The sequence below is a fragment of the Pan troglodytes genome, chromosome 1 (genome assembly GCF_028858775.2).
Source record: "Pan troglodytes isolate AG18354 chromosome 1, NHGRI_mPanTro3-v2.0_pri, whole genome shotgun sequence".
Lineage (NCBI taxonomy): Eukaryota > Metazoa > Chordata > Mammalia > Primates > Hominidae > Pan > Pan troglodytes.
Genome location: NC_072398.2, coordinates 82,302,009 through 82,328,947, shown reverse-complemented (window position 1 = coordinate 82,328,947; position 26,939 = coordinate 82,302,009). Strand labels below are relative to the sequence as shown.

General features: G+C 40.6%; 1 pseudogene; it reads left to right on the top strand.

Annotated features, from left to right (window-relative positions):
• On the top strand, positions 1-26,939 carry LOC100612032 (calponin-2-like; annotated as a pseudogene).

Here is a 26,939-nt window from a genome sequence, read left to right as displayed (position 1 = left end):
ATGAGTTCCACGCAGTTCAACAAGGGGCCTTCTTACCAGCTTTTTGACGAGATCAAGAACCAGCTCCTATTCAAATGCGACCCTCAGAAGCAGGCGGCGCTCCGCAGCTGGATCGAGGGACTCACCCGCCTCTCTTTCAGCCCCGACTTCCAGAAGAGTCTGAAGGAAGGGATTGTCTTATGCACACTCATGAACAAGCTGGGCTCAGTCCCCAAGATCAACGGCTCATGCAGAACTGGCACCAGCTAGAAAATCTCTCCAACTTCATCAAGGCCATGGTTAGCTACGACATGAACCCCATGGACCTGTTCGAGGCCAAAGACCTGTTTGAGAGTAGGAACATGACGCAGGTGCAGCTGTGTCTTCTAGCCCTGGCACGGAAGGTCAAGACAAAGCTGCTGCAGAATGGGGTGGACGTCGGGGTCAAATACTCGAAGAAGCAGGAGCGGAACTTCGACGACACCACCTTGAAGGCCAGCCAGTGCCTCACTGAGCTGCAGATGGGCACCAACATATGTGCCTGCCAGTCGGGCGTGACAACTTAGGGCACGATGAGGCATCTCTATGACCCCAAGAACCGTATCCTGCCCTCTGGACCACTCGACCATCAGCCTCCAGATGGGTGCAAACAAGTGCTCCAGCCAGGGGGCACGACGGTTCCCGGGACCCCGCAGCACATCTACAACACCAAACTGGGAGCCCACAAGTGTGACAACTCCTCCATGTCCCTGCATATGGGTGACACGCAGAGTGCCAACCAGAGCTTCCAGGGCTTTGGCCTGGGCCAGCAGATATACTATCCCAAGTACTGCCCTCAAGGCCCGCAGCCAGTGGGGCTCCTTTGGGTGCCGGCAACTGCCCAGGACCAGGGAGGCCCCTGACGATCCCCCCTGCTCCCAAGAGGAGGCCACTACTGAGGCCCCCGAACATGCTGGCTCCCTACATCATCGCCCTGTCTGTGTTTGGGGGATTTTTCTGTATTTTCGTCTTTCTTTTTTTTTTTTTTAACCTGTTCAGTGCTGCCAATCGAGGGTCTGTGAGTAGCTGCGTGGGGTCAAGCAGCAGGGTTATTTTTGTTTGTTTAATTTTTTTTTCCCTCCTGCCTTAATTCCTTCACAGGACTGAGACACCGGGCTTGGGAGGAAGGGGTCAAGGCTGTATCTGGATGAATGTGAAGTGGGGGTCGTTGCCAGGGCACATTCAGGCTGTGGGCTGAGCGGTGCAGGGGAGAAGAGGTCTGGGCAGCGAGGGGAGCCGGCCGCAGAAGGTTTCCGGTTGCTTCTCCTTTTCCCTTTTGTCCACCTATCAGTTTGTGGTTTCTGTACCTACAGAAGTTTCAGAAGTATTAACAAAAGAAAAATATTCCTTTTTTCCTAGGGAATGGGGAGGGGACAGTGGAGAGGGTGCTGGGAAATGGGTGCCCTGGGAGAAGGCCAAGGCCAGGATGCTAAAATATCTTAGGCCCATGAGTGACTGGATTTTCCTAGGACCCTCAGACCTGCCCAGGGGCCGGGTGGGGAAACAGGCTTATGCAAGACAATGGAGTAGTGAGTCAATTGGGGCTAAGCCTGACCCCTCTCCATGCTCACCAACCCCCCCATTTGTGTCCCTCATTAGATTTTAAGGAGCCCCCAGCCCTCCTTCTCCCCTTCTGGGACTAAACAACTGCAAGGCTCCGTCTCCCCCCACCACAAGCCCTGCCAAGTACTGCTCAGGGGCCCCAGCCCAGAGCCCTGCACCCTTAAATAATGTGAAATACCAACTGTGGACCAAATGCAATAGAAACCTCTGTTTTTAGGAAGAAATAAGAATAGTAACTATTATTAATAAATAAATAAAAACAAAAATGCCAATGACTCTATTTCTAGGAGTAAAGAGAACACTGATAATCCATGGTGTGATCTAGCAATAGAAATTTGCAAAATATCTCCATCGGATACTCCTAATCGACCACTTACAAAAAGCAAGGAGTTAGGTGACTGTGTATGTAAAACTTTCAAACATGTTTGCAAAACTAATAAATATATGAAGTTGGTTGGTTGCTCCTAATGTCTGTGGACAAAGTGGTCACAAAAAAAGAGACACTCAGGAATTGTAATTCCTCAAGTACCTCGTAAATGACCTGAAATCTCCTATGTGTTTCCTGAAAAAAACTTTTATCTCCTGTAACCATAGGACTGAGATTGCTAATAATAAAAATGACAATTCAGAATTCCTTTTAGTTACACAATTTTCGGAGGTTCCTGCATGCTGTCTCTGCATTCTAGGACAAACCTAAATCTTCTAGAGAAGCATCTTAAGACATGGACTCTTCTATAAAGAAGCTGAGGGGGAGGAAGCGATTGATTTTCATCAGGAAGTTATAGGAATAAGACTCCCTCACTATGATTATTATTTAATCAAAAGTTTGCTATCCATCACTCTATGAACTAACCACTCAGAACTTGTGGGCCCTTTTATACACACAATGGTGACTACCAAGCTCCTCCACCCCAATGTTGTGAGCTCAAAAAAGGTCCTACCTGGACTTAATTGTGCCTAAAGGAACCAACCCTTTGTTTGGTTTTCATTTAGGAATGTGGTTTTTCTATCTCTGCCAATGAATCTGTTTCAAAATTCAATTTTTATATACATAAGACTATTGTGAATACCAAGTGATTGTCCTGTAGAAGAGCCCTCAGATGCCAGGAAATTGTAATATCTCTTCATTATCTTAAAAAACAATGAGACAGATATGTCGAGTTGTCTGACCTCAGGCACCACATTGACACATAGCTGTGTGTAGGGTTAAGCCCAGGAACTCCCTGCTTTAGATTCTGTTCTTACAATAACAGAAAATTACCATGTCAGCTTCCACTCAGGAGTGAAAGCCAATCAGTTGGTCCATATAAGTAAATGGCAAGTCAAGTCAATGAACAACTTATATTTGGACACCACGTCTCCCCAATATAGAGAGCTCTTTCTGTAGGCACTGTGAAAATTAAAGGAGGAGGAGAAGATCGAAGAGCTGGATTTCTCAAAGGAAAAGATGGAACAAATAATTGAAAATTTAAAAATGAGTAGATGTTTGTTGTGATTAGTAGTTATTACTGCATACTAAATCATCCCAAAATTTAGTGACTTAAAACAGTAACAATAATTGTATTCTCTCATGATTTTTGTGGGAAGCTATGGCTCAAGTGTTTCATGAGTTGATTCCAAGTCTTTGCTATTGTGAATAGTGCTGCAATAAACATACGTGTGCATGTGTCTTTATAGCAGCATCATTTATAATCCTTTGGGTATATACCCAGTAATGGGATGGCTGGGTCAAATGGTATTTCTAGTTCTAGATCCTTGAGGAATCACCACACTGACTTCCACAATGGTTAAACTAGTTTACAGTCCCACCAACAGAGTAAAAGCATTCCTATTTCTCCACATCCTCTGCAGCACCTGTTGTTTCCTGACTTTTTAATGATCGCCATTCTAACTGGTGTGAGATGGTATCTCATTGTGGTTTTGATTTACATTTCTCTGATGGCCAGTGATGATGAGCATTTTTTCATGTGTCTGTTGGCTGCATAAACGTCTTCTTTTGAGAAGTGTCTGTTGATATCCTTCGCCCACTTTTTGATGGGGTTGTTTGATTTTTTTTTTTTTCTTTTTCTTTTTTTCTTTTTTCTTTTTTTTTTTTTTTTGAGACGGAGTCTCGCTCTGTCGCCCAGGCTGGAGTGCAGTGGCGCAATCTCGGCTCACTGCAAGCTCCGCCTCCCGGGTTCACGTCATTCTCCTGCCTCAGCCTCCCCAGTAGCTGGGACTACAGGCGCCCGCTACCACGCCCGGCTAATTTTTTGTATTTTTAGTAGAGACGGGGTTTCACCGTGTTAGCCAGGATGGTCTCGATCTCCTGACCTCGTGATCCGCCCGCCTCGGCCTCCCAATTGATTTTTTTCTTGTGAATTTGTTTAAGTTCTTTGTAGATTCTGGATATTAGCCCTTTGTCAGATGGATAGATTGCAAAAATTTTCTGCCATTCTGTAGGTTGCCTTTTCACTCTGATGGTAGTTTCTTTTGCTGTGCAGAAGCTCTTTAGTTTAATTAGATCCCATTTGTCAATTTTGGCTTTTGTTGCCATTGCTTTTGGTGTTTTAGACATGAAGTCCTTGCCCATGCCTATGTCCAGAATGGTATTGCCTAGGTTTTCTTCTAGGGTTTTTATGGTTTTAGATCTAACATTTAAGTCTTTATCCATCTTGAATTAATTTTTGTATAAGGCGTAAGGAAAGGATCCAGTTTCAGCTTTCTACACATGGCTAGCCAGTTTTCCCAGCACCACTTATTAAATAGGGAATCCTTTCCCCATTTCTTGTTTTTGTCAGGTTTGTCAAAGATCAGATGGTTGTAGATGTGTGGTACTATTTCTGAGGGCTCTGTTATGTTCAATTGGTCTATATCTCTGTTTTGGTACCAGTACCAGGCTGTTTTGGTTACTGTAGCCTTGTAGTATAGTTTGAAGTCAGGTAGCGTGATGCCTCCAGCTTTGTTCCTTTGGCTTAGGATTGTCTTGGCAATGTGGGCTCTTTTTTGGTTCCATATGAACTTTAAAGTAGTTTTTTCCAATTCTGTGAAGAAAGGCAGTGGTAGCTTGATGGGGATGGCATTTGATCTATAAATTACCTTGGGCAGTATGGCCATTTTCACGATATTGATTCTTCCTATCCATGAGCATGGAATGTTAATCCATTTGTTTCTGTCCTCATTTATTTCATTGAGCAGTGGTTTGTAGTTCTCCTTGAAGAGGTCCTTCACTTCCCTTGTAAGTTGGATTCCTAGGTATTTTATTCTCTTTGAAGCAATTGTGAATGGGAGTTCACTCATGATTTGGCTCTCTGTTAGTCTGTTATTGGCGTATAGGAATGCCTGTGATTTTTGCACATTGATTTTGTATCCTGAGACTTTGCTGAAGTTGCTTATCAGCTTAAGGAGATTTTGGGCTGAGACGATGGGATTTTCTAAATATACAATCATGTCATCTGCAAACAGGGACAATTTGACTTCCTCTTTTCCTAATTGAACACCCTTTATTTCTTTCTCCTGCCTGATTTCCCTGGCCAGAACTTCCAACACTATGTTGAATAGCAGTGGTGGGAGAGGGCACCCTTGTCTTGTGCCAGTTTTCAAAGGGAATGCTTCCAGTTTTTGCCCATTCAGTTTGATACTGGCTGTGGGATTCTCATAAATAGCTCTTATTATTCTGAGATACGTCCCATCAATACCTAATTTATTGAGAGTTTTTAGCATGAAGGCTGTTGAATTTTGTCGAAGGCCTTTTCTGCATCTATTGAGATAATCATGTGGTTTTTGTCTTTGGTTCTGTTTATATGCTGGATTACTTTTATTGATTTGCATATGTTGAACCAGCCTTGCATCCCAGGGATGAAGCTCACTTGATCATGATGGATAAGCTTTTTGATGTGCTGCTGGATTCGGTTTGCCAGTATTTTATTGAGGATTTTTGCATCGATGTTCATCAGGGATGTTGGTCTAAAATTCTGTTTTTTTGTTGTGTCTCTGCCAGGCTTTGGTATCAGGATGATACTGGCCTCATAAAATGAGTTAGGGAGGATTCCCTCTTTTTCTATTGATTGGAATAGTTTCAGAAGAAATGGTACCAGCTCCTCTATGTACCTCTGGTAGAATTCAGCTGTGAATCCACCTGGTCCTTGACTTTTTTTGGTTGGTAGGCTCTTAATTATTGCGTCAATTTCAGAACCTGTTATTGATCTATTCAGGGATTCAACTTTTTCCTGGTTTAGTCTTGGGAGGGTGTATGTGCCCAGGAATTTATCCATTTCTTCTAGGTTTTCTAGTTTATTTGCGTAGAGGTGTTTATACTATTCTCTGATGGTAGTTTGTATCTCTGTGGGATCAGTGGTGATATCCTCTTTATCATTTTTTATTGCATCTATTTGATTCTTCTCTCTTTTCTTCTTTATTAGTCTTTTTAGTGGTCTATCAGTTTTGTTGATCTTTTCAAAAAACCAGCTCCTGGATTCATTGATTCTTTGAAGGGTTTTTTGTGTCTCTATTTCCTTCAGTTCTGCTCTGATCTTAGTTATTTCTTGCCTTCTGCTAGCTTTTGAATGTATTTGCTCTTGCTTCTCTAGTTCTTCTAATTGTGATGTTAGGGTGTCAATTTTAGATCTTTGCTGCTTTCTCTTGTGGGCATTTAGTGCTATAAATTTCCCTCTACACACTGCTTTAAATGTGTCCCAGAGATTCTGGTATGTTGTGTCTTTGTTCTCGTTGGTTTCAAAGAACATCTTTATTTCTGCCTTCATTTCATTACATACCCAGTAGTCATTCAGGAGCAGGTTGTTCCGTTTCCATGTAGTTGAGCGGTTTTGAGTGAGTTTCTTAATCCTGAGTTCTAGTTTGATTGCACTGTGGTCTGAGAGACAGTTTGTTACAATTTCTGTTCTGTTACATTTGCTGAGGAGTGCTTTACTTCCAACTATGTGGTCAATTTTGGAATAAGTGCAATGTGGTGCTGAGAAGAATGCATATTCTGTTGATTTGGGGTGGAGAGTTCTGTAGATGTCTATTAGGTCCACTTGGTGCAGAGCTGAGTTCAATTCCTGGATATCCTTGTTAACTTTCTGTCTCGTTGATCTGTCTAATGTTGACAGTGGGGTGTTAAAGTCTCCCATTATTATTGTGTGGGAGTCTAAGTCTCTTTGTAGGTCTCTAAGGACTTGCTTTATGAATCTGGGTGCTCCTGTATTGGGTTCATATATATTTAGGATAGTTAGCTCTTCTTGTTGAATTGATGCCTTTACCATTATGTAATGGCCTTCTTTGTCTCTTCTGATCTTTGTTGGTTTAAAGTCTGTTTTATCAGAGACTAGGATTGCAACCCCTGCTTTTTTTGTTTTCCATTTGCTTGGTAGATCTTCCTCCATCCAGAAAAGGGGTCTTTTGAGCTCCAATTCTAGGTGCTACTCACTTTAATAACTCTACAACTTCAACTTCAGAGTTTTACACTTCAAATGGGAACAGTTTGACAAATTCAAGCTGATTGCAATACCGTACAGGATGAATATCTATAATGAAAAATTGTTTAATTCCTTCTCAATTTCCCTCACTGCAAAAATTATGATCAGTAAAAGCATTTTTGTTAATGATCTCAGATTCCTACTAGATAAGAATTGAGGCTCATTTTTATATAAGACACATTCCATCTTAGAATTTTCTTCCTTTTTATAATCATCTAAATCCAAGTTTCTGCCTTTGGGAATTTGGTAATGGCGTTCTGTGTCTATTTGGCATTTTCTCTTTAAATTTAGAAGATTACTTATTTCCTTTCTAGCCTTGATTTGTTTTGTTGTGTAGTGATTTGCTATTAATATTTAAACCTATTCTTAAGAGGTTATCCCTAATGAGTAGCATTTTTCACAAAACAAATTACCTCTTCGCTATTTATTGCATGTAGAAAAGGTACAAATTATAAAAATTATCTGGAATGATATTTTAAAACTAAAACTTTAGCCATCTAGTAAATGGCAACACTTCTCCCCTTATTTTAAATATCAGTGGTTCTCAACCCCCATAATACTCTTAAAATTATTGAAGACCCCCCAAAAAAACTCTTCTTTATGTGAGTTACATCTGTTGCTATTTACCATATTAGAAATTAAAACTAAGATATCTTAAAAATATTTATTTACTGTTCATTTTAATATAATAGTAATAAACCCAACATATATTAACATAACCTATTTATGAAAAAATCTATATTTTCATAACAAAGAAATTTTAATGAAAAAAGTGGCATTGTTTTGTATTTTGCAAATCTCTTTAAAACCTGGCTTGATAGAAGACAGCTAGATTCTAATATCTGCTTCCACATTTAATCTGTTTAAATATGTTATTTTGATTGACGTTTATGAAGGAAATACAGCCTCACTCAGATGTAGTTGGAAAAGGGAATCATGTTTTAGTAGCCTTTACAGATAATCATAGATATTTATCTTTGACAATAAAACAAAAGTCAGCAAGTGGTAGTTTCTTAAAGGTTAGCTACAGCATGGAACCTGGAATTGTATTTATAGTCTACTACATTAAAATTGATTGATCTATCTTGCACTTTGAACATACATTTTCACCATTCATAATTCTGCAACATCATGCATTGGTCATTTAGAAAACATTAGTTTCCTGAGTTATGAAGATTTTCCAAATGTTGACACTATAATATTATACAATATCAGAGGATCACGTTGCTCAGCAGTAAAGCCTTTATGTATTGGGAAGCTATCAAGCTTGGAGTAGCAGACACAAGTTTTTCTACATTCTAATTTTTGCTTGAATGCTCTAATTTTATTATTGAAGACAAATGCTGTCAGTTGCTTTCCTTAAATTGACAGGCTGACTTCATTCATTTTTCAGAAAATGTCTGCCAAATACCCGAATCAGAATAACCAGAGTTTGTGTAAGAGTCATTTTTTTCCAGTAAAAAATGGTGTTCCATGAGAAAAGCCACTAGTTCAGTTTATAACTTAAACAATTGCATAAGTGCTTTTTCCTGGAGATAGACATCATATTTCAGAATGTATCAGAGTGCTGTATGCACACTTCTCTTTCTATTACACAGAATGTTAAGACTCAAGGGTCAAGATTTAATTAATAATTCATCAAGGGCACTTAGGTGAAACTGACTTTTTTAACGCAAATGCATAGATGAGGAATTAAACGACTACTAAATGGTGTGGTGCCACTGCTTTGATTTGTCTTGAGGCACCCACCATTGCTTTTGCATCATCAGTGCAAATGTCAGCACAGTGAAAAAAGCAAATAAAGAGGATATTATGATAAAAATAGTTTCCTCCTCACAGACTTTCTGAAAGCTTCTCTGAGACCTGCAGAGATCTGCAGATTAGACTTTAAGAACTGCTGCTCTACATAATGTTCAGTTCATCCTAACTTCTAAGGCTCAGATTTAAAACATGCTAAAACTTTAGCAGTGTGGCCTCATGAAGATAGGGAAAGGAAGCCAGAACCGAGAGGTTAAAAAGGACAAGAAAATCAGCCCCATCAGACAAATACCCCTTCAACAAAGTGAAATCTAGTCAGGTGAAAGTCCAAGTCAGCCTAGTGGTAAGGAAGGCAGCACTGTTCTTTGAGGTAGGAATATCTTTATTGACGTGATCTAAAAAAGATCACAGCTGCTGGCTAGGGGACAGAGATAAGAAGTTATCCCCCAGAGATGCCATCTGGCAAGAGCTAAGTAGGGTAATAAGTCCCCACTTGGGTAGGTTGAAGTCAAACACAGAGTTCATTCCTAGTAGCATAACTGTACATAAACAATGTGCTAGTCAGTAAACTGAGGCAGATGCCTAACAATTATGGAGGGAACCAACTGGGGCAGGATGTTGGTCTCAAGGAAGAGAGAGAGGTTAAACCAATGCAAATCAAATAGTATACAGGTTCCAAAGGCATACAACCAAGTATATCAGGTCTTTGATCTATAATAATAAGATTAATACCAGACTATAACAGCTGGCCTCTCAGGCTAATCATAAACCTTATTCCTTCATAAGCTGTTGTCTTGAAACTAGGGGTGACAGAGTTTGCAGATGGAAAGTTTTAACTGCTCTGTCGGCAAGGTTGTCCAGAAGGCAAAAATAGACTTGCTTACCTAAACCAATGCAAATTATTTTATTTTGGTAATCTTAATAATCTGATAAATAATTATCATTATTAGAATGAAGATATAGAAAGCAGTGGTTTTCAAGTCATGATTTTCATGATCCTAGGAGTTAGAGAGAAGAGGTTATCACTGTAGAAAAGCCAAGCAAGCAGGCCTCCCTCACCTCCAATTCGACCAATGAAGCTCCACTGCTATCTGTTATTATATATTAAACTTCTGAGTAAGAATTCATTTGCAGTAATAGTCATATATATGAATATTAACATTTAAAGACAGTAAGCATTGGCCCTGGTACATGACTTTTCATATGGCCCTTGCTCATATACTTTAGCATATGTTTTTGCATGGTTCCAAAAGAAATAATGTTTAATTTGATGCTCTAAACTTGTGTTTTTAATATGTATGTAAATATACTAATTACGAATATATCAATAATTATATAATATAAATGTAGTACATTTAATATTACATATATATACTATATATTATAAATATTACACAATTATACATTATATAGAAATATATGTAATATAACAATGAGTATATGAGCAAGGGCCATATGAAAAGTCATGTACCAGGGCCAGTACTTACTGTCTTTAAAAGTCACTAAGAACTTTTTCTTCCAGGTGGGATACACAAATATCAGCAGTTCATCACTCCCACTTCAACAACTAGGAAAAAAAAATAGACAAGTCACAAAAATCTTAGACATTGAAGAGCTTGAAAACAAAGGGTTCTAAATGAATTACAATTCCAGAGTTGAAAAAGCCCTTTTTAGGTGAACAGAAATCATCAGCCTTTTCTTCCCTGGAGACATTTGCTGGCATGACAGATTAGACTATAGAGAGATCTCAGATACACAACTAGTTTTGCCCATGATTCAATACTGAGTACTGAAGTGGCACAGGAGGTTGAGGAGAGGGGAGGGCGTCGGACCTGAAAGGCAGAATGAGATCTCATGTAGACTCATGTTGCCTGTAATCCCAGCACTTTGGGAGGCTGAGGCAGGAGGATAGCTTGAACCCAGGAGTTTGAGACTAGCCTGCACAACACAGTAAGACACTATCTCTACAAAAAATTAGCCAGGTGTGGTGGTGCACATGTGTGGTCTCAACTACTTGAGAGGCTGAGGCAGGAGGACTGCTTGAGCCCAGGAAGTCAAGCTATGATTGTGCCACTGCACTCCAACCTGGGTGACAGAGCAAGACTATTTCTAAAAAATAATAATAATAAAAATAAATAAATAATTTTTTAGAAAGAAAATGAATTGCAAAATGGCAGATATGTTATATGACAGAAAAGACAAATATATATATTATAATAATGACACTAATAATAACTACCAGAGGTACAATTCCCTGGCTGAACATTTCACACGAATATTTCATCTAGCCCTCACAGCAATCTGATAGATAAGTATTCCTATCTCTATTATATTATTGGTAAGAAAATCATGACTTTTAGTATGAAGCAGAGTCAGCTCTAGAATCCGAGTTGCCTGACAACAAAACTCAAGTTTTTAGCCATTCTGCTATTAGGCCTCTCTTTGGATTACAAAGTAAAACCAAGACTATAGACAACCCCAACTACAAAGTGATGAATTTACTTTGGGAAATTTCCATTACTATGAGAATATAATGAAAGACTCAAGACTATTATATACATATTGTCTTAGCTTATTTGCACTGCTATAACAAAATAGCACAGACTGGGCAATTTATGAAGAACAGAAATTTATTTCTCTCGGTTCTGGGTAATGGAAAGTCCAAGATCAAGGCACCGGCAGGTTCAGGCGTCTGGCAAGGGCTGCTCTCCACTTCCAAGATGCAGCCTTCATTCTGCAACCTTCAGAGGATAAGAATGCTGTCTCCTCACATGGTGGATGGCAGAAGACAAAGCTATCCAAAAGCTACACGAAGCCTCTTTTATAAGGGCCTTAATCCCATTAATAACACAGGAGCCCTCATGGCCTAATCACCTCTTAAAGGCCCCACCTCTTAATACTCTTATCACATTGGCAACACCTGAATTTTGGAAGGGATACATTCAAGCCATAATGCATATGTGTAGGTGTGTGTGTGTGTGTGTGTGTGTGTGTGTGCTTGTATATAGCATACACATATGTATGTAGATATAAACTAGCTGTAAACAGAAATAAAAACTAAATATAAATATAATAAAGCGATTACATATACATGTATGTGTAAAAGTTTGTATATGTCTATATATCTATTGATCCCTCTATGTGTCAACCTATCTATCCATTGTATCAGGGCCTGACATTTAAAAGAATCTTTATTTTGAAACAACTACACAGATATAAATAATATTATTTTCACTTAAATAATGCTTAATATTTTTAATTAGAAGAGGTTTTGGAATTCAATGGCAGAAAACAATAAAATCAGTTCAATTTAAAATCAGAAAGTTTCTAAACTCAGAAATTTTGTATCTGGATACATACTATTACTGTATTACTGTTCTTTAAGTTTAGGAATGTATAATAGACTATGTATATAGCTTAATCTGTTTCTTACTTTTAAAAATTTATTTAGATGTTATACAGTCTAGAGAATACAATTTGCACAATTGTTTGCCTCTTTTCTCTGGAAGTGAAAATTGCTACCATAGAGTATTTACTCATTATTACTGGTGGAAGGTACAAATACCTGTAGTGGTGAGTTGATTATAAAATTGAATGGTATATAAAGTGAATATAGAAATATTCAGGAACAGTTCAAGTATTCCTGACACCGGGACTCTAAAGAAATACGTCAAAATATTTCATCACTATAAACAACAGTGCATTCTCTAAACTGATGAGATGAGAGAGGAGTCTGTGACACAAATATAAATAGCACAGAATCCAAAATCTGTTTATACATCCTTGTCTTAGAATTTTCTCTAACAGATCTAACTTGTCAAAAATGTTTAGCTTTATCAAATAAGACAAATACCGTAGATCACATGTGAGCGTCTATATCCACAGAAACAAAGGCAATCATGGCTAGAAGAGGGAAGACAACAAGACAACCTGGGACTAAATTTCATCAAGGTAAATTGTCTGAGAAATGCCTAAGAGCTGGCTGGGTGTCTTCTAATAACATATAATCAAACCACAGTCTTAAAATAAAACGTTTTACAGAAGAAAGAAAAAAATTACTGGCTGTGTCTAAGTTATTCCAGGCATATCTTTAATGACACTTTATTTTTTAAAGAATGTTTATCAATATTACGTATTTCAATAAACATGTTTCAAGGGTCTTGAAAAACTTCACCGAAGCCTGGAGTAAAGAATAATTCAGAATCAGAGTAGCTAAACTGAACTTTTGGTGTTGAGGTAGGAGGCGGGACTGAACTCTGGAGGTGAGGCTCAGATACTGGACAAATTGAAGACTAGCTAAAAAAGGTTCAGAGCTAAAGTAGCTTTGGAAAGGACAACTCCCACCAGTGTGCCATGTCAGTTCATCATTGCCATGGCAACACTCAGAACTTACTGCCCCTTTCCATGGCAACAACCTGACAACCTGGAAGTTACCACCCTCATTCTAGAAATTTCTGCATAAACTACCACTTAATTTGCATATAATTGAAAGTAGGTATAAATATTAGTGCAGCATTTCCTCTGAGCTGCTACTCTGGGTACACTGCCTGTGGTGTGGCCTTGCTCCTCAAGGAGCAGTACCTCTGCTGCTGCTGTACAGTTGCTGCTTTGATAAAAGTTGCTGTTTAACAGCACTGGCTCACTCTTAAATTCTTTACTGGGAGAAGCCAAGAATCCTCCTGGGTTAAGCCCCAGTTTGAGGGCTTGCCTGTCCTGCATCGGTGTCATCTTCTAAATCTCAAATTACTTGCAAATGGTACATCTGTGAGTTGCTCTTAAAGAGCCTAGCAGTCCTTGTGTTAGTTCAAATCCCTAAGTGTTTTAAGTCTTGCATGTGCCTGACACTGTATTAAATTCATTGGGGAATACAACTGAAGTCTATGACAAAGTCTCCGGTCCCAAGGAATTTATCTTCTCATTATGAAATCGAAAGACTCATGCCTGGCCATACTGCCCGAAACAATCTACAGAGTCAATGCTATTTCCATCAAGTTTCCAGTGTCATTTTTTGCAGAACTAGAAAAAAACTATTTTAAAATTCATATGAAACCCAAAAAGGGCTCAAGTAGCCAAAGCAATCCTAAGCAAAAAGAACAAAGCCAGAGACATCACATTACCTGACTTCAAACTACAATATAAGGCTACAGTAACCAAAATAGCATGGTACTGGTACAAAAACAGACACACAGACCAATGAATGGAACAGAATAGAGAACCCAGAAATAAAGCCACACACCTACAGCCATCTAATCTTTGATAAAGTCAACAAAAACAAACAATAGGGAAAGGAGTCCTGATTCAATAAATGCTGCTGGGATAGCTGGCTAGCCATATGCAGTAGAATGAACCTGGATACCTACCTTTCACCATATTAAAAAAACCCAAGGTGGATTATATATTTAAATGTAAGACCTCAAACTATAAGAATTCTAGAAGAAAACCTAGGAAACATCATTCTGAACATTTGTCTTACAAAACATTTTATGACTAAGTCTTCAAAAGCAATTGCAACAAAAAAAAATTGACAAGTGGGACCTAATTAAACTAAAGAGCTTCTGCACAGCAAAAGAAACTACCAACAGAGTAGAGACAATCTACAGGATGGGAGAAAACATTCACAAACTATACATGTGACAAAGATCAAATATTCAGAATCTATAAGAAACTTAATTCAACAAGCAAAAATAACCTCGTTGAAAAATAAGCAAAAGATATGAACAGATGCTACTTATTTTATTTTATTTTAAGTTCTGAGATACAGGTGCAGGACGTGCAAGTTTGTTACATAGGTAAAGGTGTGCCAAGGTGATTTGCTGCACCTGTCAACCCATCGCCTAGGTATTAAGCCCAGCATGCATTAGCTATTTATCCTGATGCTCTCCCTACCCCCACACCCCACTGACAGGCCCCAGTGTGTGTTGTTGCCTTCCCTGTGTCCATGTATTCTCATTGTTCAGCTCCCACTTACAAGTGAGAACATGGGGTGTTTGGTTTTCTGTTCCTGAATTAGTTTGCTGGTGATAACGGCTTCCGGCTCCATCCATGTTCCTGCAAAGGACATGATCTCCTTCCTTTTTATGGCTGCATAGTATTCCATGGTGTATATGTACCAAATTTTCTTTATCCAGTCTATCACAGATGCACGTTTGGGTTGATTCCATGTCTTTGCTATTGTGAATATGCTTCAATGAACATACACATGCATGTATCCTTATAATAGAATGATTTATATTCCTTTGGGTTTATACTCAGTAATGGGATTGATGGATCAAATGGTATTTCTAGTTCTAGGTCGTTGAGGAATGGCCACACTGTCTTCCACAATGGTTGAACTAATTTACATTCCCACCAACATTGTAAAAGCATTCCTATTTCTCCACAGCCTCTCCAGCACCTGTTGTTTCTTGGCTTTTTAATAATCACCATTCTGACTGGTGTGAGATGATATCCCACTGTGGTTTTGATTTGCATGTCTCTAATGCTCAGTGATGTTGAGCTTTTTTTCATATGTTTGTTGGCCACATAAGTGTCTTCTTTTGAGAAATGCCTGTTCATGTCCTTTGCCCAGTTTTTAATGTTAGCGTTTGTTTTCTTGTAAATTTGTTTAAGTTCCTTGTAGATTCTGGATGTAAGACCTTTATCAGATGGATAGCTTGCAAAAATTTTCTCCCATTCTGTAGGTTGTGAACAGACACTCCTTAAAAGAAGACATGTGGCTGGGTGCGGTGGCTCAAGCCTGTAATCCCAACACTTTGGGAGGCCAAGGCGGGCGGATTATGAGGTCAGGAGTTCAAGACCAGCCTGGCCAACATGGTGAAACCCGTCTCTACTAAAAATACGAAAATTAGCTGGGTGTGGTGGCAGGTGCCTATAATCCCAGCTACTCAGGAGGCTGAGGCAGGAGAATTGCTTGAACCCAGGAGGCAAGGTTGCAGTGAGCCAAGACCACGCCACTGCACTCCAGCACACAGCAAGACTCCGTCTCAAAAAAAAAAAAAAGAAAAGAAAATACACAAGCAACCAACAAACATATGAAAAAAATGCTCAATCATCAGAGAAATGCAAGTCAAAACCACAATAAGATACCATCTTATAGCAGTCAGGATGGCTACTATTCAAAAATCTAAAAATAACAGATACTGGCAAGGCTGCAGGGAACATGGAACACTTATACAGACAGAATGTAAATTAGTTCAGCCACTGTGAAAAGCAGTTTGGAGATTTCTCAGAAAAACTTAAAAGAGAGCTACTATTTGACCCAGTAATCCCATTACTGAGTATATATCCAAAGAAAATCCTTCTGCCAAAAAGACACTTCATCACAATACTATTCACAATAGCAAAGACATGGAATCAACATAGATGCCCATCAATGGTGAATTGGATAATGAAAATGTGGTACATATACACCCTGGAATACAATGCAGCCATAGAAAAGAATGAAATCGTGTCCTTTGCAGCAGCATGGATGCAGCTGGAAGCTATTATCCTAGGCAAATGAACACGGGAACAGAAAACCAACCACCACATGTTCTCCCTTATAAAAGAGGAGCTAAACAATGGTTACTCAAGGACATAAAGATGACAACAGTAGACACTGAGCACTTCTAGAGGGAGAAGGGAGGGAAGAGGACAAGGGTTGAAAAACTAATTATTGGATATTATGCTCAGTACCTGGGTGACAAGATCAATCATACCCCAAACCTCTGCATCATGCAATATACCCAGATAACAAACCTGCGCATGTACCCTGTGAATCTAAAATAAAAGATGAAAGTATTAAAGAAAAGAAAAGTACAAAAGAAGTACTTTTATCCCCAAAAAGCAGCATTGCCTTTTACCTTTTAGGGATAAAAGTACTCCTTTTATAGTTTTCTACAAAAGAAGAACTAGAATATCACTTTTGCTGGTTGCTTGTTTGTGAAGATTAGATGGCTGTAGGTGTGTGACTTTATTTCTGGGTTCTCTATTCTGTTCCATTGGTCTATGTGTTTGTTTTTGTACCAGTACCATGTTATTTTGGTTACCGTAGCCTTATAGTATAGTTTGAAGTCAGGTAATGTGATGCTTCTGGCTTTGTTCTTTTTGCTTAGGATTGCTTTGGCTATTTGCGATTTTTTTTTTTTTAGAATAGTTTCATATATCGAAGTTAAAAAAATTAAGCATTTTAATATTATGTTATACATGTTAACAGGAAAGTCATCATCATCATCATAATGTATCTACTTTTCTTGAAAAAACAAAAACACAACTAAAATAGAGAATGAAATAAGACTGTAAAATGTTAAGACATGTAATAATTATGATAGAGAGCTGCATTTTAAGTGGATCTCAAAGGAAGGATAGAATTTTGGTAAGTGAAGATTGAGGAAATGGCACTCATTTTTCTAGCAGTTCGTATTTCATCACCTTCTGAAGATGGATGAGAAAACCATATCTGGGGTCAGCAAGAAGATTGGCCTGTTTGTAAAACTGATTGATATGAGGAGCAAAGGGATTGGAAAGTGCATTCATAATTTTGGGTGCCTAACACGGCATGACAATATTACTAGTAGATATGGATACGGATGTAGATATGGACAGAGTTACAGATATAGATTCTCACTTAGGCCTTGCAGCAACAGCCTTTTGTAGTAAAATTAGTATTTCCCCCATTTGCACCTACAAAACTATAACTTGCCTGAAGCCACACAGCTAATAAGTGGTGGTGGGGCCAGGATTCAAACCCAGATTGTTGTTTGTTTTTAATCATCCAGCCCAAAATGTCAACCAGGTCCTTTTGACTGTAAAACTCCCTGTGTTGCATAAGGCCTGGATAGGCATGGAAGGTAAAATCAGGTTGAGCCTTAGAAATTATAGTGTTATCTCTTTCACAATCCCAGATCAGGGCAAACATAACAGAGCTGAGAGCTCCAGCACTCTCTGTGATGCTCTGAGAGGCTTCTTCATCTCCCACGGAAGCAAGTGCACTGGCTGTGGTCAGCGGTGCACAAAGCAGTTCAGGTGCCCTTGACTTTAGTGTCTTAGCTAAAACAGAAGCTAGCCAGAGATTAGCATTTAGCCACAGATTGCTTTACAAGATGGCATAATAAAGAGCTGAGTTCTAACAACTGTATAAACAAACTAGAATCTTGCATTAATCCACTTTACAGAAGAAAAAAGCTAATAGCATCTGGTGGCTAAAAACATTCCGCTTAATCTCCTCATGGACTCGTTATCTCCTTTGCCTAACAGCTGCTGGTAATAATTGACTAGAATTTTTTGGCAAATACAGAATCTGAGTACATTATATTTAACTACACCATTATGTTACCACCTAGTGGTTAAATATAAACTAACTTTCCACATTAATGTTATGAGGGAATAAGATCATATGCCCCTGATGTCCTTCCCACCACATCATTTTATTAAATTGAAATCATATCAGAGTCCATTCTCTGTGATAATCAGAAAACACCCCAGGGTTTGCACCTGCTGAACTCTAAGCTCTTTGAAGGAGGAGTATATCTATAGGCATTTAACAAATATGTGTTGAATGAATAAATGAGCTTCCATTTTTCTTCTTAGAACTTGCACTTCTCTGAACCAGCTGTAAAAGAGGTATTTCTCATATATGTAAAATAATAATAGGTAAATGTCTCTTAAGTATATCCTCAGGGATCATAGAGCTACCAGATGAAAATTGATGTGGCTTATGATTTTATCATATAGGTGCTATCAACCCCTTAGTTAATTATATTGAAGAACTAAGATGCTCTTAGCACTATGCTAAAATATATGAGGGAGATATAATTCCTGGTTCCTATTAGCAAGCTTACCAGGAAGATATAATATACCTAAACCAAAGAATAATGTAAAAACTTTATATAACCAAACAGAAGATGGAGAGTGGTATAAACAATAAATATTTTAGGAAGAGATAATGATAGAGAGGAATGGTGAAAAAAAGCTCCAGGAATGTGGCAGACTACAGTTCTCTGCTCCCACCCTTGTCAGAGCGTTATACAGCCCTTCCCTTGCCTTGCCTCCTCATGGGTGAAGTATGCTTCCACGCTCCAGTGTCAAGCTTGGCCAGGTGACTTGCTCTTGATAATGGAATGTGAGTGGAATGTGTACACTATAAGCAGCCAGAAATTCTAAATGCACATGCTTAGTTCTGTTGGCCTTTGCATTCCTGCCCTCTGTTATAAGAAAAATATGTCCTAGATATACCACAGAAGCTGCCCTTAATGAGCTAGAAATTATCAAATCTACTGAGTTAGAAGGTTAAAAGAGTATGACAGAAAGAAAACACTTCGGACCTGGCCTGAGTAGGTCAGGAGAGCACAGATAAGTTGCATGCTCCAGACTCCAATGTCACTTATTTCTAATGCATAGACATCTTTCCTTCAACTTAATTCCTCAGGGGCCCTACAATCAACCAATGGAGAAAGAAAATCTCAGGCCTGGTTCACGGATTGATTGCCTTGATATGTTGGTACAAGCTGAAGGTAAACAATGTAAATGATCTGGAAGGACAGTGAGGAAGTGAAATCCTCCCAATGGGCAGAACTTTGAACAGTATACTCGGTTATTTCTCTCGTATGAAAGGAAAAATGAGATGCACTAGGGCTCCTGTGCAATGGACAATGCATTAACTGATTGATCAGGGTGCTGGAAAAAGCAAGATTGGCAGATTGGAGACAAGTATAGGGAAGAGGCATGTGAATGGACCCATTGGAGTGACCACAAAGTGCTTAGATTTGTGTCTCACCTGATGTCCAAGAGGGAGTCATCCACTAACCTGGCAAAGATCCTCTTTCCTTGACCAGGCTCTTTCCCTGGCCACTACTTTGCTTGTGCATGGGTCCATGGTGGCCATGATATCAGTGACAAGTGCTATGCAAAGGCCCAACAGCATGGGCTTCCTCTCGCTAAAGCTGATCTAGCTTCTGCCACTGTTGAGTGTTCCATGTGCCAGTAGCAGAGACCAATACTGAGCTTTGATATGGTATCATCTCTTGCAGAGGCTGGCCAGCCACTGTGTGGCTAGTTGATTGCATCAGATTTCTTCCACCATAGAGGAGGCAGCAATTTGTCCTTACTAAACTGAAACCTATTTTGGATGCAGTTTGCTTTCCTTGCCACAGTGCCTCTCCAGGGCTTTACAGAACTCCTGATTTACCAACATGAGGTCCTGCATAGCATCACTGCAGACCAAGGGAATCTACATTAACACGAACCAGCTGTATGACTGCAGACAAGTTATTCACTCTAAGCCTCAATTACCTCATCTATAAAATGAAGAATTTAATAGTAATGTTATGGGATCTTTGGGGTTGTCAATATTCTGGCCAGAAACCTCTGTGACCATAACACTGTTGCCCAAGTTTTTGTCCTGCGTCCAGGAAGAATGAGGTACAAAGACAAGTAAAAGGTGAACAAGATGAAGATGGGCTCCTCTCTGTAGGCAGGTCATCCAGCAAGTGTTCAGGTCTCAGCAGAGGAAGCCCTGGAGAGGATAGTTCCTCTCTGCAACTGGTCATCCCAATATCTGCAGCCCTCAGCCAAGAAGAGACCCTGGAGAGGGAGAGCGTGTTTCCTCTTGCAGGCAGGTCGTCTCTGCAGCTCTCAGAGAGAGGGTAGCTCCTCTCTGATGCTGGTCATCCCATCATCTCTAGCTATCAGCAGAGAGGGTACTCCTCTCTGCAGCTGGTCGTCTTGTCCTCTCTCTGCCCTCTTCATCCTCTGGCCATCCTCTGCCCTGCTCTGGCTGAGCCCTGGGCTTTTATGGACCTCAGAGGGGAGGAAGTGAATGCCAATTGGTCCATGGTTGGCCATGGGCTAGCAGAAGAGGATCCATGAGTCCCCACTCCAGTCCAGGGGACTGGCAGCCCAGCCCCCAGCCTTCAGGCCCTCCCTGGCCTGAAAGTGGAGCCTTACTGGGGACCCATCCACTTCCACCCAGGAATCTGTCTGCCATTCATGCCCCTGGGGCTCGGTCCCAACCCTGCTCTGAGATTGGAGTTGCTGCCGGTAGAGAAGAGGTGGCACCAGGCAGCAGGAGCAGACATTTCTGAGCCAGCAGGGGAAGGCGGGCCATTCCCGGCCTGATGATGCAGGCTGCAGAGATACCCAGGTGCTGCACCTGGGGAGCTCCTGCCCCTGCCCTGCCAACTAGGAAGGGGCAGGGCTCCCGCTTGTCCCCAGCTCCTGCCTGCTCCATGGAGTGGGAGGGCCAGGTCTGCAGCTGAGGGTCAGGCAATTTCAGCTGCACCCCAGAGGGCAGATCCTGCCTGCTCCCAGCCTGCCCCAAGAGCACAGGGAGGCTCGGATCCAGAAACCTCTGTATGGGCAGCTGTAGCCCTGCCCAGGAGGGCGTGGCTTCTGCCTGCTCCATAGAGAAAAAGGCCTGGGTCTGCAGCCTTTTTTGGGAGGCTGCAGCTGCACCCCTGCCCAGGAGGGCGTGGCTTCTGCCTGCTCCATAGAGAAAAAGGCCTGGGTCTGCAGCCTTTTTTTGGGAGGCTGCAGCTGCACCCAGGGAGCTCCTGCCCCAACTCAGAAAAGGCAGGGATTCCACCAGTTCTATGGAGTGTACAGCCCCTGCTGCAACCAGTGTGATGACAGCAGCCACTGGCATCAGTAATTTTATTGATTATAATTTATATAAAGACATTAACATAAAAGTCCATAGTGAATTTCAGTTCTATTTCCTATCTTCATGGTTTATTTGGTCTCCCCACCATAAGCTGGGGGGGGAAAAGGGTGGTGGAAAACAGTGCCTGAAACCCAATCAATGTTAGGAGTGTGGTCTCAGAGACACCTTGAAGTTATGTGAAGACTAATACCAAATACTGCACTGATAACCTGGCATTCCACTGTCAGGGGCTCTCTCCTTTCAGCTTGAGGCTTATCTAGGAGGAATCCACTTTGCTGCAAATATTTGTTTTAATTATCCTGAAAAAAGTTACTACGGTATATAACATTATGTAATATGATCAAGTAGTTGTAATCTTTAAGACAGGAAATCAACATGGTGATCTGCTCCATTTTCTCCCTAAGGAGGAAAAAAAGTGAGAGAAGCTTCCAAGGAAGGTCAGTTAAAGGAGATATGAAAAACCATTTAATTGCACACTTAAAATGGGTGAATTTATGGTATATGAATTATATCTCAATAAAGCTTTTTAAAAAAAACTATTGAGAAAACCTGTGAGGGAGAAAAAAAGGGAGCTATGAAGACAATGACAGATCTTAAGATATAATTCTAGATTGCCACTAACCTAACAGCTTTCATGGAAATAAACTGTATCATTTTCTCTTCTCTCCTCAATTTGGAATGACTGAATAAAAGTCATTTTATTTCCTTGCCTAGCAAACCTATCCACATTGGTAACTCCAACACCCATTTTTCATAAATATCCAGTACCTGATTCTTTCAGCTGTCCTCCAGTCATGAACCTGCTCATAAGGGCCAGCTGTTACATTTTCAGGCCTTTTGGTCAGTGTTTGTTAAACACAGCCATCAGTAAAAATCAAACTAAACTCAAAATTAAATAAATTAAATTAAATACATAGGTGATAAATACCCCAAAGTTATCCCTTCCCCTATTACTTTACTACTCTTGTTATTATCTATGCTCTGAAGTGTATTTCTATCTATTGAGGTTATTTATGTCTATTGGATAGAAAAAGATCATCCTGTGCAAGAGTCAGGAATGGCAAGAGAAACAGGAAGAAAGGAGGAGGCCATCTGCCACTGTTAGCTACTAGTATTGTTATCACTGCTGCCATTGTTGCTACCAGTAGACACTGAGCCCCACAGTGTATAAGCTATGGCACCCTTAGCAGTTGGCACCCTTCTAAGAGTTCACCCCAAAAGATCTTGCACACCATGGCCCAAGAAAGCCTGGTCACCAACAAGCTAAGAATTCTACAAGGCTCAGAATTTCCAACAAGCTCAGAATTTCCACAAGGTTCTGCTCTGTAGTTTTGGCCTTATCTTTTATTTCTCCTTCCAAAGATAGCAATAGTGTTTTGCAGCCCCTTAGAATGTGTTGCACTCATCTACTGTACACGGCAATGGTTTGTCCACCAGCTTGGTTCCCTCCTCTACTCTAAGAGAGATTGAGCTCCAGTAGAATCTGTCTGTATTAGTCTATTCTCGCACTGCTATAAAGAAATACTTGAAACTGGGTAATTTATTAAAAAAAAAGAGGTTTAATTGGCTCGTGGTTCCACAGCCTAGACAGGAAGCATGACAGCATTTGCTTCTGGGGAGGCCTCAGGAAGCTTTTACTCATGGTGGAAGGCAAAGTGGGAGCAGGCATCTTCACATGGCCAGAACAGGGGGAAGAGAGAGAGCAGGCAGGAGCAACACATTTTTATTATAAACAACAAGCTCTCATGATAACTCACTCACTATCATGAGAACAGCACTGAAGGGATTAATTTTAATTCTATTTCCTATCTTCCTGGTTTATTTGGTCTCCCCACCATAAGCTGGGGGAAAGAAAGTGTGGTGGAAAACAGTGCCTGAAACAAATGGGTGCTAACCCATTTCTGAGAACTCCATTCCCATTATCCGATCACTTCCCAACAGGCCCCACTTCCAACACTGAGGATTACAATTGAACATGAAATTTGGGTGGGGAAACAGATCCAAACCATATCATTCTGCCCCTGGCCCCCCCAAATCTCATGTCCTTCTCACATTGCAAAATACAATCATGCCTTCGTAACAATCCCCGAAAATCTTAACTCATTCTAACATTAATTTGAAAGTCCAAAGTTCAAAATTTCATCTGAGACAAGGCAAGTCGCTTCTGCCTATGAGCCTGTAAAATGAAAAATAAGTTAGTTACTCCCAAGATTCAATAGGAGCACAAGTATTAGGTAAATACTCTCATTCCAAAAGGGAGAAATTGCCCAAAAGAAAGGGGCTACAGGCCCCGTGCAAGTCTGAAACCTAGAAGGGTAGTCATTAAATCTTAAAGCTCCAAAAATAACCTCCTTTGACTCCATGTCTCACATCCAGAGAACATTGGTGTGAGGGGTGGGCTCCTAAAGCCTTTAGGCAGCTCCACCCATGTAACTTTGCAAGGTTTGGCCCACACAGCTGCTCTCATGGGCTGGTGTTGAGTGCCTGCAGCTTTTCCAGGCACAGGATGCAAGTTGTTGGTAGATCTACCATTCTGGGATCTGGAGGACAGTGGTCCTCTTCTCACAAATACATTAGGCAGTGCTCCAGTGGGGACTCTGTGTGGGGGCTCCAATCCCAGATTTCCCTTCTGCACTGCCCTAGTAGAAGTTCTCCATGAGGGCTCTGCCACTGCAGCAAGCTTCTGTCTAGACATCCAGGCTTTTCATCCTCTGAAATCTAGGCAGAAGCTTGCAAGCCTCAACTCTTACACTGTACACACCCACAGGCTTAACACCATGTGGAAGCTGCCAAGGCTTATGGCTTATATCCTCTGAAGCAGCAGCCTGAGCTGCTGGGCTCCTTTTATCCATAGCTGGAGCTGGAACTGCCTGGATACAGAGAGCAGTGTCCTGAGGCTATGCAGAGCACTGGCGCCCTGGGCCTGGCCCCAGAAACCATTCTTCCTCCTAGGCCTCAGGCCTAAGATGGGAGGGGCTGCCACAAAGTTCTCTGAAATGCCTTGGAGGCCTTTCCCATTGTCTTGAATATTAGCACTTGGCTGTTTTTTCCTTATGAAAATTTCTATAGCTGGTTGAATTCCTCCCCCAGAAAATGGGCTTTTCTTTTCTACCACAAGATCAGGCTGCAAATTTTCCAAACTTTTACACATTGCTTCCCTTTTAAATATAAGTTCCAGTTTCAGATCATTTCTTTGCTCATGCATATGAACCTATATTGTTAAAAGCAGCCAGGCCACATCTTGAATGCTTTGCTGCTTAGAAATTTTTTCTACCAGATACCCTAAATCATCACTCTCAAGTTCAAAGTTCCACAGATCCCCAGGGCAGGGACACAATGCCTCCAAGTTCTTTGCTAAAGCATAACAAATATGACCTTTACTCCAGTTCCCAATAAGTTTCTCATCTCCCATCTGAGACCTCATCAGCCTGGACTTTGTTATCCATATCACTACCAGCATTTTGGTCACAACAATTTGCCAAGTCTCTAGGAAGTTCCAAACTTTCCCTCATCTTGCTGTCTTCTACTAAGCCTGTCACACTCTTCCAACCTCTGCCCCTTACCCAGTTCCAAAGTCACTTCCACATTTTCAAGTATCTTTACAGCAATGCCCCACTCCTCAGTACCAATTTTCTGTATTAGTCCATTCTAGTGCTCTTGTAAAGAACTACCTGAGACTGGATAATTTATAAAGAAAAGAGGTTTTATTGGCTCACAGTTCTGCAGCCTGTACAGAAAACATGGCAGCATCTGCTTCTGGGGAGGCCTCAGGAAACTTGTACTCAGGGCAGAAGGCAAAGTGGGAGCAAACATCTTCATATGGCTGGAAGCAGGAGGAAGAGAGACAAGAGGGAGGTGCTACACACTTTTAAACAACCAGATCTCATGAGAACTCACTCACTCACTATCATAAAAACACCACCAAGGAGATGGTGCTAAACCATTCATGAGAACCCTATCCCCAAGATCCAGTCACCTCCCACCAGACACCACCTCCAACACTGGGGATTACAATCAAACACGAGATTTGGGTGGGGACACAGGTCCAAACAGTATCACTATCCAACTTGCATTTTTTTCTTTTACTAATCTAATAATTCTAATGGATACAATAGATCACAGGTTATGATATCATTGCTTGGCTATTTTTGTTAGTTAACAATAAATATCTTTAAGCTTTTATCATATTGTAAACCTTCTGAAGTTTCCATAAATTATAAATGTAATTATCACACCAAATGGCCTCTTTCCCTCAGGTTCTCTTGAAACATCCTTTTGGTCTCACCTATATTACTTCCCCCTTCAGGATCCTCTAACCTTTGAAACTTTTTGTAAATCGAAAGGCCCTTGAAGAATAATATGAGGCATATTCATTAACTCCTTATCTTCTTTCTACTTATTTCAACTCTGTACCCATCTCCTGCTCCAGGAAGCCTCCCCTAATCACTTCAGCTCTGTCTTGAGCCACCTGTGGGAAATGGAGTGAAGTGGTTAAAAGAAACGGTTTGGTCTTTGTTTTGTTTAGGGCTCATACACCAGGCATGGAGACTTCTCTTCTGTGGGAGGGACATCTTTCTTCTTGATGGGTATGGAGTTGAATAGGTAATTACTTTTAAGGACAAGTTCACCAATTTCCATAATCAATATGTGTCTAAAAAGATAAAAGCAGCAAAAATCGGGAATAAATATATAAAATAGTTTTAAATTTTTAAATGTATGAAGTGAATATATATTCCATTAAGGTAGTCCATTGTTAAGTGTTTTTAATGCCCACAGTATCTTTGTCCCATCTCTGTCTTCTTTTTTTATTTTTCCACCGTGTGTCCATTGTGTTCCAGATACTATGGGAGGCACTTGGCACAGATTGGCTGATTTACTTCTAACCAAAGGGGGAAGTGAGGCCACAAAGGTGGGGGTAATTTCCCCAAGGCCAAAAAAGCTCAGCAGTAGCAAAGTTGGTATTAGACCCTTGATGTGTCTCATTCCAAAACCCAGGATTTTGTAATATTATTAATATGCATTTTTACTAATACGATTCTTATTACTTCTAATAATCCCACCTGATTCTTCAACATCCTCACAGTGTTTTTTTTCTAGGGGTGCTACAAAGAACAAGTAGGAAGTGAATTTCTTCAGAGGTTGCTTCCTAGCTTATTATTGCGAATTTTACCTCAGTATCTATTTCTTGGGGTAATTTAGATATGCCCTCCTCCCCTCCCGTCCCGGCTTGGTGCAGAGCTCCTGCCCTACCCAAAATGGACAGCAGGGGCAGGGCGCTCAGCCTTCAGCCCTCCCTCACTCTGCAGCATGTGTGGTTTTAGGGTTTGATGCTACCCTTTTTTAGGTTTCCAAAGCACCTCTCTCAAAAGGAAAGTTTAAGGAGAAGGGGAGAGGGGGAAGAAGTAGAAAAGATTGAAGAGACGCTCCAGAGAGAACGTGCCATCGTCACTCAGGCTTGCTGTGGGGAGCACGGAAATAGCACGAATGAAAAACAACAGTGTGGCTAA